Below are 12,337 nucleotides of genomic sequence, written 5' to 3'. Positions count from 1 at the left end.
ACTTTTTGGTCTAAAAATAACTGTATGAAATTGAAAGAGTAAATGTTGCATAAGAAAGCAGTTATATGCTTGACGAAAGGTTTTATATATTCATAGCTCAACACTGGGATGTTAATCCCATGTTGTTCCCACAATCACAACAGACAGTTGACAAACAACCAGACCAAAACCAGAAATCTAAAGTCATTGAATATTTATAGCATTTATATACAATCCACTGGTTTCTTTCAGCGCAAGACAAGCAGGACTGACTACTGAGGCACTTCATTGCGCCCTACTATTGTTAAGGGCGGAGGGTTGTTTATATTAAAAGGACGTTGGCAGCCTCTTCGTAATTTATTGCCGTATCAAGAGCTCTTTGCCTCGTTGATTTGTTGACCCGCTTCTTTGAAATATTCTCGGGTCAATTGGACCACGCCGTCTTGGAGAAAATATATGAGCGACGTCTTATTTCTGTTTAGTCAATCAAAGTTATTGATCTACTAGTTATAGCCGCGACTTTGGCCGCGTGGATTTTGAAAAATTAGTAAAATTTGGTATTTTCTTGTTACATATTTTATTTTTGACTTTCAAGTTTGGACTTTTCAAGGTCGTTATTTTTCATCTAAATCTACAGGTAGAGTAATTTTCAAATCATGAAAAAAAGGACTTTCCTACACTATATCACTCCTTATCCAAGCTTTCCATACCCATTAATAATAAATAATATAAAAGTACTTTAACCCTAACGACCCCAGGGACATATCCTTAAGGTTGTAGGTATGTAGGTTAGTATCTTTATTTATTATTTATTCTAAAAATATAAATATTCCTAAATACACACACACACACATTCTAATACTATGTCTTAATGACGCAAACGGTTCGAATTGAGTGGTCTTTTAACATATTTATGGGACCAATGCAGGTGTAGGTATACTGCATTATTTCTAATATAAACAATTTAGATTTTACTTACCATTTTCATAACTTAAGGCTGACACACTACGAAATCTCTTCTAAGAATATTATCTATTTTACATCAAAATTTGGAGCCACTAAAATTTATTAACATTCTTAAAACACAATTTATTGACACTTCGAATGCAAATATCATGTTACACGTCAAATAATAAATGATCGTGTCATTTTCCTTACCACTATCTCATTCTTAAATCGGCGTCGACTCATCGGGAGGTAAAACAAATAACCAAAAATGAATGACTAAGCGAATGTGGCAAGTAAATATTTATTTCTGTCAATATTATGTTTGTTAACGAAAATTTTAACGTGTAATGTATAATTTGTTGCAGTAAAGATTGAAATTCAAAATGGTGCCAGTTCTTAATAAGGCCCCATTTATATTTGCAGACAAATAACGTATCAGACACGGATCGTCGTACACTAAATCAATTTTAATCTATACAATAGTTTGAGAAGCAGATATAAATATGTTAATACACTTTATATACAAAAATACTATTTCGTCTGCCAAGGTACACGGTTGACACGATCTATGTCTGTAAATGTACATGAACCTTAACGTGTCCTCGAAAACACATAAGAATATTCATGCAAATTCAAAATAAAATCTAGCAGAAACGCACATAAAAGATGCTTTCATATTTTTTGTCAAAACAAAATTTCTTCCTACATCTTTAGAGGATTAATTAAAAAAAACTTGGTACACGTATATCTTATTTAAAGAACTTCTATATAAAATATATTAGTATGCTAGTAATTCTATAGGTTTAAAGTATAGTAAGAGTGAATTTTTCAAACGGGACTAGGTAAAAAGATATTTAAAAAAATAATGATGTAGTTTTAGTTTTTATAAAAATCGGCCTAGTAACTCCTTTCAGCATTTTTCACTGCTTATAGTTTCGGATTTGGCCCTGAAGGCCTATTAGAAAAATTCACCCTGTAGGTATATGTTGTTTCTCAGTATTAACGTTATACTGTATAGAATATATTTTTTGCTTGAAAATGTTTATATAGATATACAGGGTGAATTTTTAAAACGGGCCTTCAGGGCCAAATCCGAAACTATAAGGATTAGCGAAAAATGCTGAAAGGAGTTACGAGGCCGATTTTGATAAAAACTAAAACTGCATCATTAGTTTTTTAAAATATTTTTTTCCTTAGCCGGGAATCGAACGAGTTCATTTTGAAAAAAATGACACCTCTATATTATTCCACTATCTGATAGTGTCGCTTATAAGGATCAAATTCTGGGAAGTAATGTTATGTGACAAATTAAAGGAAAAGGAAAATTTTGAAGAAAATACGTAATTTTCCATACATTGATTGGCATACTAATCCTTAAGGATTATACATAACAAATGATTTATGTATAATTCTTTAGAAACAGACATAAGTCATACCATTGAAGAATTTGTTGGTTAATCAACTAATTATTCGATGTTATGACTATGACATACGGCTTAGTATGAGAAAGTAATAGTTTGGCAAATAAGTTACCGCCGTTTTTAGGATTGATTTTTTAATGAAAATAGATAACTGATTAAATAGTAAATTCTTATTGTTTGTTGATTACAACTTCGTTTCAACGTTAAATATGATTTTCTATATCTCTTTTTTTAGTAATTACTCGGATTTGACCCTAAAAAGTAATTCTCGCAAATTGTCAACTTTACATCTGTATTAAACGATACTCCGCCCATAGCAAGTAAATCTATTTTAATGGACCTAAAAATAACCTTAGCTAAGTCGGACATAAAAATATAAATTATTGGGAAACAAAACGTCCATTTCGAATGATTAGAAACATTGAGCCAATAAAAATGTTAATACACGAAATGTTTAAATTGATGAATGGCGGGAACTTAACTGCCAAATTAATATGAAAAAATATGTATTTTCTTAAAATTGAGGCTTTTCTTTTAGTTTGTCATTTATCATTACTTCCCAGATTTTGATCCTTATAAGCAACACTATCAGATAGTGGAATAATATAGAGGGTGCATTTTTTTTTCAAAATGAACTCGTTCGATTCCCGGCTAGGAAAAAAGTTATTTTAAAAAAGTAATGATGCAATTTTAGTTTTTAACAAAATCGGCCTCGTAACTCCTTTCAGCATTTTTCGCTAATCCTTATAGTTTCCGATTTGGCCCTGAAGGCCCGTTTTAAAAATTCACCCTGTATATGTAATGTATTGTAATTCTAGTAGAATCATAAACCAATTACAAAAGTGTGTAGTAAAAACTAAAAGTATGAAAAGGTATTCAAAGATGGCTAGAGTTATAAAGCACAGCTAGTTACTCAGACGTCTGAGTCTGAAATTAAAATAAAATATCTCAGTACTTAGTCTCATCTTCTAATAGCGACGTCATCAGATTACACCGCGGTGACCATAGCATTGCGTATCTCCGAGATAAGTGAGAGATAGCAAAGTTCTGCGAAGGCCGGATGTCTCGGAGATTCAGAGATAACAGTCGAAATGGCGACGGGGCGACCACCAAGGATGTTTCAGAAAGTTAAGGTATTACTTTAAAATTTTAGGGAAAGGAAAATGTTAATTATGAAACGAATAAATTGGACAGTCTTAGTCGAGATGTATTCAATGAATAGTAAATGTAATAGTAACATGATGATATCGATATAATTATGTAAATTTCCAAATAAACTTCTTTCACTTTTATTCTACTTAGTATACTTTTATTGGCTATACTTTGATTACCTGGGCTAATCCACGTTTATCTGACTTCAAAAAAAGGAGATTCTCTTTTCGCCTATATTTAATTGTTTTATGTAGCGTGTTAGTGTGGTAATGGAACTGCAAAGAATAGATTTCACTACGCTAACAAGTACATACTCGTACATACACACATGACTAATTTTCGATAGGAATATCGATGGCAACAGACAACAAAATTTTAAATACGGCTAACCTAAATAACTGAGTTTCACCCAGAGACCAAAATCAACAAATACCGAAAAAGACCAATTAGTCCCTCATCACCGAACACATGTTGATCGAAACACTTGAGCTTGGAGTAACTTAAACAGGAGTCAAGTGGAGCTGCCGGCGACGGGCTGGCGACGTCGAGACGCAGGTAGCGAAACTTATCTGTGAGTGATTTGAGATCGGTGACGGTTATGGCCGTAGAATGTCGATATTGGGTGTCGATAACGATATCGATAACTCAACATCAAATTAATTAATTTTGATTTTCGCTTTCGATTAGAGTGGTAGATATAATTTTTGTCGCAACTTAATTTAACAACTGATTTGAACGACTCTCATTCGTCGGGTTTAATACGTAGATATTATGGCTAAGTAGAAAGATACATAGACATTGTTGTAGGCTGCAGTACCTTTGCCATTTTAATTTTGTACCTTAATAAGCTAAAATTGCAGATAAGATGTACTATCTAGAAAATTACTATTTCTAGAATTTTACGATGTAAAAAAATCACTACGGATCTAATACAAATTTCCGAGTTAAACTAAAATGTTTGGTACATACTTAATACATACATAAAATTTTATGGATGTTTTTTTCAGTCATACTTATCATACATTAGCCTATTTTCTATATTCACCAAAAACAAACATGCGACCTCCAGACAAAATTTATCGTTTTACCTGAACATCACTAAAACTTTATCGATCCTTACTTATCAAACTCACGAATTACGAACGAGACGAACATCTTATTTCGAAACCTGATGTTTCTTTTCAAAAAAAGGTCCTCTTATCGATAGACAGTAAATAGAAACTTTGTGACAGGGTCTAAGCTTAAAAAGCTTGAGCTTTACGAATAGTTTTGAGTGGTTTTTGGTTCTTAAATAGAAGGGTCAGGTAGATGTTTGTCTTTTAAAGATGTTCAGACATGTGAAAAGTATTTAGTTTATTTGTATCTTACGACTAACTTTCTAGGTAAGTTTAAGAATAATTTATTGTATTTTCTTTATGGTTTTTTACAAAAAGGGATGTTGGCTGTAACCGTTTTAACTGATAGGGACGATTGGGACATATCCTTCTGCTGATTCTCCAATAAGAAAGGTGGTAGAACCACTATGCAGCATACTGCCATGGTGTGAGTACCAACTGATTTATTCACATATGGGGCGACCATCTTATCCTCCGGTACAATCCGTTCCATACGGAAGTGGTCATGATCGTCTATGGTGCAATGGCCGTTTCTCATCAGGTGAACTGCAAAGACATTTGCTACTTTAAGCTTATTAAACAACGATTAAAACGGCTTAGTCCGCCCTCGGAAGTACGTAATCACGTACTAAATGAAGTAACTAATGGTCACCCATCCATTTCCCGACAGCGCGCGACGTTGCTTAACTTTGTACATCAGTTAAGATTTACACGAGCGGTGGAGCTACGCGCTTCACACAATGTTAATGAGCGCTATCAAAATGCAGCGAGTGTAATTGATCTCGGTCATCTCGGGGCCAGGAGCACCACACTGATCGTATTACTCTATCTCTTCTGTGAATCGGAATGCCGTGTGCGCCGAGCTCTATTCATAGTCAACATCGGATATTTTGAAATTTATTTATTTAAATATTGTATTCATCAACTTTTACAAGACAGGATTACTGTCTCATTGCTGGCCAATGGTCTTCTCTCAGTGAGACAGGTTTAGACCATAGTTCACCGCGCTGGCCAAGTTCGAATTGATAGACTTGGCACTACCCTGAGAACTTTTTTTAGGGATATCTCAGGCTTGTAGGTTTCCTCACAATGTTTTATTCGCTAATATTTTTTTTTGTACTAAGTGATAATGATAGCTATCTTCTGGCGAGAGGCGGAGTTTCAACCTCTAGACTATGACTGTTCAAATATATCATAAATATATAAGAAATCGTTTGTAAATTCTATACTTGATCGATACTACGCAAGTATGTACAGCGCCATCTATTGTAGCGGTGAAGAAAAAGATTATTCAGTGTTACTTACACATCTTTCAATGCATTTATGTTGTGCTGTGTAAAATTTTAATTGATTTTGTCATATGTTTACATACAAATAGATCAAGATATTTCAATATTATTTGTACTCGTATTTTAAGTCTTAAATTACTCTATGAATGCCGTTCGACCATTTCATGTGCGGTAATTCAATTCATGTGCTTTACTGAGAGGAAACATACTTGAATTAACCGCTGGTATAATATATAGAAACTATATATTTACACCAAAAATCTGTACTGTATAGCCAAGACAAGATGATATAAATTGTAGGTGCATAATACAGAATAATCAATATAATAGTGGCGTTGGCAAAACATAATTATATCTTTGTATAAAATGTGTTAAATGTCGGCAGATATAAACGGGGCTTAAGGTCCAAGACATTCACCGTGTTGTGTCAGACGTAATCATATTTTTATTTGCAATAGTTTGATAGGCACGGCCCGTGTCTGCTCGATCGCGTTACGGAAGCTATGAATACGTTTATACACAGTAGACGATATAATTTTGCCACGGACCGTGCCCGACAAGTGCGATGTTTGTAGCTATACCTAAATGCAACATAAATGCTAAAGTCATCAGAAAACAAACAAGCCATATCAACAAACAACAAATAGCGTATTGTTTTTAATTACAATCTGTAACAGTTACGACAGTGTCCCGAAGTCGCCGTCGTGCGAAAGCGGTGGCCACCCACCGAGCTGAGATAATAATTCAAGATGTCTGTTGTTTGCGCGCGCGCAACTTGCAACCACGCGATTGGCTGAGTGCAGCGAGAGAGTAGGGTGACAAAAAAGAAATTAAAAATTGACGAACTAGATTAGAATATATTTTGACGAATGACGAAATTAATGTATGGAATTTACGAAAAGCGACTTATATATACGGTAACATTAAATTGCAGGACAAATAAATAAATAACTAATTAAACCAAAGCAATTATATACATATTTTAATAATAATTATGGACCACCCTATTATTAATTATTTGTTGCAGCCCATGATGAGCCATGTAATCAGTCCTAAATAAGATTACAGTCTACACAGTAGCTAGTCACTTCTGTTATAAGACAAAAGGTGTAGTGTTGGTGCTCCTGAAGTCGACCCACTAGATTCTACCATAATTAAATTTAAATAAACATAAAACAAACAAAAAATATAGAAGGCGGTACACGTTTCTATCTTGTATTATCTTTTAATTTTAAGAAAAACATCTTAAACAAGACTTCAAGAGTCAGAGCTCAGTAAGTTCAGAACTTAACAAACTTATTCCGAGTCAGTGAACAAATTCTTTAATGCGATTAAAAATATGCAAATAGACAAGACTTAAGAAATTAAGTAAGAACTACGCTTTATTTTGTGTTCTTATTAAGTTCTAGACTATTCTTTCTTAGATACTTTTAAAAATAAAAAGGTATGGTCCCAAGGAAATTAATCCTGGCTTTACTTGCAAATAACTATTTTCACAGCATAAATTGTGTTGCCATTTTAAATATTGTTCTCAGTCCGTGTCTCATCCGTGGTTTTTTGTCTTTAGAAGAAGATACCACCGTTATATCTATATCTGCTTTATAAACAGTGTTATGTTAAGCGCTGTTTTGTTATAATTTGATGAGTGTAGTCAGGGCGATACGTAAGATTATATGAGGCGTTCCAACTCAACTCGCCTCGAGTAGCAACTATGATATGGTTTGTTAGGAGTTCTAACTGGGGTTAATTACAAATGTCTATGGGCTCCAGTGGGTATCTACCATCAGGTGAACTACATGCTAACTATATACTAATTCTGTAGTATGAATCAAATTTATATTTTAGGAATTCTTTCTCATATCTCACTTTCTCTAAAATCATTGTCATCCCACAGAACTGCGCAAGCGCATGCGACGCCGGGCGACGACAGAGAAATGTATTCGTCGATCGATTAATAGCATCCCTGCTAAGTATCTGTAGCCACGGTGCGTTTATTTTGAACCTTTTTATCAATGTCATAGTGTAGAAATTAACTTGGACCCATACATGCGATTGTGCATACACATGCTTCTTTTAGAATGACTTCCGTTTCCTCCTTTTCTGGAACTACCTGTGCTTTGTTATTTATGTGTCTTAAAATAACGAATGAACCCAATTTCTAGATATTTGTAAAAAGGAAAACTTTATATTACTCGTCACGCCAATGTCTCTAGGAATTTAATTTGAAAGTTCACGTCCTTTCAACAAATTATTACATCTTTTACAACGTTGGTTTTGTGTTTCTAATATCTATCTATCCTTCCTAATAAATTTCATATGTCTTGAGAGCAACTTTACAAGAATTGACTGGTACTTTAAAATAATATTTAACGATTGCTCCGGCTTATATTCATAACAAAATTGATTTTGTGTTTAAATCAATAGCGATAATTCATATATTATTTATAGTTAATCCTAACGATGAAGTTACGCAGACTACCTGATGGAAAGAAGGCACTGACGCCAATGCATCTTTGAAAAAAGAGCTATTTTTGTTTCTTTTTTAAGGGCCATATGCCATAGTGATACAAGAATACCTCAGGAGGATGATTTTTCCACATCAACGTAATAATAACGTAGCAAATAAGCATGAATACCCAATGGTAAATAGTTACCGCCGCCTATGGACATCTGTAATTTACTCCAGATAGAATTATTATCCTACTTGAGGTAGGGCACAAATGCATTGCTATCACTGAAAACTAAGTTGGGATTTAATACTGTTAATAGGTCATAGATAATATATATGGCGATAATGCCACCGGAGTTGAATTATGAACCTTACTTAATTTGAACCCTACCCACTTTTTAACAAACTGCATTCCATCTTCCAAACCCGGAACTCTACAGACCTTGATGGCACTATTTAAAGCGGGCATTCAATTGTTTCCTGCCAATAAATTACTGCATATCATCAGCAAATGTATGCATGCATCCGTTCTCGTTATACATGAGTGGAGCTGTACAAATTTAAATCCACAACCGAAAACCAACCGCTGATCCGACGATTCATTATATTGATTGCCTTTTATTATTGTCCTGTGAAAGTAGTCAAGAGACAAACCATTAAGGATATAAATAATCCCAGAATACAATTGTTCCCGAAATCTGGACAATGGGACAATGGGGTTACAGATTTAATTCTACCCGCAAGAGGTCGTTGTACAGAATTTTGGCATACGTAAGGGACTTGTGGTATCTTGAACGAGTAACGAGTGAAAGGGGAATTAGAATTCTTCAACAGAAAATTATGGACGTTGTCAGATAAGAAAAATCGTTATATTTATAAATATACATAATTTTTATCTTTTTATATTGGCTCTACCTACTGCTGTCATCGAAGATTAAGATAGTATTTACAGTTTCCTACAATTTTCCGGAAAATAGAATAAGTTTCAACTACTTTTATATTTAACTTTCAATAAATCTTATACCTACTCGTATATAAAATTCTCGTATCACAGTGTTAGTTACCATAATCCTCCGAAACGGCTTTACCGATTTTCACAAAATTTTATACGCATATTCAGTAGGTCTGAGAATAGGTTACTACCTATTTTTCATACCCGTGTTAAAAAATGTTAAGGGTTGTTCACCCTTAACATTATTTTTATTTATATGACAACACAACGTTTCGGTTCAGCTAGTAATAATTATAAAAATGCTTAGTTCATTAGAAAATTACGACATTCATAGGTATTATGGTAAACAGATTATGTATGTTCATGCAAGTATATAATCGCCGGCTAAAGCAAGAACAAATAAATGAAACTTACCAATACTGTTTTTGCGATATTTTGGTCTCTTCGTAAACCTGAAATGAAAGAAAATATTTATAATATACACTGTCATGTTTCATATATTTATGATATTCTCCATTACAACTGTTTACAATACTGTAATTTTATAATAATTTTGTACCTCAGTGATGACAAAATGCATAGTATTATATTGATTGATATTGACTGATTGATAAATATGTATGTCGTTCGTACCGTATTTACGTAATGAAGTATTAGTATATTGTTAGTGTTAGTATCTTAGTTAATTTAATTACGCTGCTAAATTACCATTTCACAGTTTTATTTAGAGAGAATTTTAGATGAGTTTTAGTAAAATTACAAATAAATCTAACAATAGACTTATAAATTAATCTATTTGGATAACAAAGTACCATAAGATATATATTTTACTGACAATTTAACTACGCCATTTATTATTACGGACTGCACATTATTTTATTTATGCGAATTCCGTTACCGAGTCAATTTGTGACCGAACATAATGGATGTAATGTGTAGTAATTAATCCGCGGTCACGTATTAATGACGGCAACAAAAACCGGCCTGTTTTCGGTCAGCCACACACGGCTATATAATGTACAATGGGATGTACCTACGTTATGTATTCATGTGTGGATGTATCGTGTGCCGGCCGCCTAACGTAATTACCCGTAAGCGACATGGTCGTCTGAAAATGATTTCTGCTAAATATCTGGTACCTAATACTTGAAAGTGGTACAACCCTCTGTGGGTAGACCCTGGCGGCATCACCGCCACACCTTTTTCTGCCTAATAACAGCCACCTTCAAACTTAGTTTATACTTAATGTTACCCTACACCTAATATCATCGTGTACTAAATTGTGTAATTTTATTCAATAAACATTTTATTATTATTATAGTTTATAGTTAAATATGGTAAATAATTAATTATAAAGTATTGCAATTTTATGTAGTATCCTATTTTAATATGGATATAATGACAAAAGACCAGGATTGTTTTTGGGGGACCCCGAAGAGCGGGCACTACGGCAAAACCGTAGAAAAAACTTAAACTTAATAAAAATCTATAGACAATACCATTTTGCCTGGGGCGACCAAACATGTGATGATATTCTTATATATAAAATTGTCGTGTCACAATATTAGTTACCGTACTCCTTCGAAGCGGCTTTACCGATTTTTACGAAATTTTTATATGCATATTCAGTCAGTCTGAGAATCGGCTACTATCTATTTTTCACACCCCTAAGTAATAAGGGTTGTTCATCCTTAACATCTTTCTATGTATATGGCAACACAATGTTTGTCGGGTCAGCTAGTATATTTATATACTACTCCGGTTAATTCAAGGTAAAGTTTACCGTACATAACTACATTTCATCTACACACAGAACAGTGTAATTTGCATAGTAACAATGATATATTGGTGCATCTTACTTATCCACGTCGGGAGACCACTCTAGCTGTAATTACGATCCGACTATTTTGCTGTACTGGATACTCCGCGTAGCTTTACATTTGTGATGCTAAGTAGAACGTCTCTACAGCTACAAATTAGTAAATGGTATACTGTGTAGATAGCAAAAACTATTAATGTAATAGGGACAGTTAATAGAAATGCAGTCCATCGTCCGTCTGATGTAAAATTTTACCTTTTTATGTGAGTAGCAAAGGATCATTTAGTTCATCAATGATAAATTGCCATTACTCTACATAGATATCTGTAATTAAATCCCAGATAAGAATAGAGTCCTGTGGTATGTCACTAATGCGTATAGGTACGTCACCACACCCTTCACAATAGAACACAACAGTGTCCAATTCCAGTGCTATGAGGCAGAAATAAGAGTAGCGGTTGTGCCTTCGGAACTGAATCACAAAGTCCCACCATAATGTTAATGCATACCATCCGATGTTAAGTGTTGCTTTATGTGAAAGTCTTATTTGTAGTCGATGATAAATGGTTTGCTGCCGTCGCAATTTATTTTACCCTTTAAATCAGATCCCAGTTGCACATATAGTACAAATAAAAATGCAACCACCGCAATCACGAAGAGTACCCACCACATTTAAATTGACGACTATTCCATAACTGTATGCCACATTCAAAACGTGTCACCTCTTTTTCTATTCCCATTTGTTTTACAGGATCCTAACAGATGCGTATGTTGCACGAATAAATTAGAAACGGTGTCTAAGTCCCAAGACACCACACCTCATGTGAGAGCAATCTAGGAAAGTAGTGGAGACAAAAACACAATACGAAACGATTTCTGATACGAAAAATATAAAATAATTGTTGTGGAGTGTGTTTGTTATACGCGACGTTTGTAGAATATAAAGAAGTTGCAATCAAGCATGCAGATTGCGAACTCTTGTTGGTTAATGGCCATTGCCACACGTGTAAATATTTAATCAATCTCAGATAGGATATGAGTTTTGTGTAAGAGAACACAGATGCGTTGCTTTTCCTGATGAATAAGTTGAAAGGCCTCGTATAAATATCTCCTTTACCACACCCTTCAACCCAGAACACGGCAACTCTTAACGATGCTTTTAAGCAAAATAGATATGGTGTGTGAAACCCTGTGTTGTGTGAACGAATCAAAT

General features: G+C 34.0%; 1 protein-coding gene across 1 annotated transcript in view; it reads right to left on the bottom strand.

Annotated features, from left to right (window-relative positions):
* fz2 (frizzled 2) overlaps positions 1-9,757 on the bottom strand; it is a 187,170-nt gene extending 177,413 nt beyond the window's left edge. Inside the window, exon 1 of the mRNA XM_073091744.1 lies at positions 9,720-9,757. The gene's annotated coding sequence lies outside the window, so the exon portion shown is untranslated. The remainder of the gene's footprint in view (positions 1-9,719) is intronic.
* Positions 9,758-12,337: the final 2,580 nt, after the last annotated feature.

The sequence above is a fragment of the Epargyreus clarus genome, unplaced genomic scaffold (assembly GCF_041222505.1).
Source record: "Epargyreus clarus isolate Ecla_fem2 unplaced genomic scaffold, WU_Ecla_fem_2.2 ptg000034l, whole genome shotgun sequence".
NCBI classification, from domain to species: Eukaryota; Metazoa; Arthropoda; class Insecta; order Lepidoptera; family Hesperiidae; genus Epargyreus; species Epargyreus clarus.
This window is presented reverse-complemented; position numbering and strand designations above follow the sequence as displayed.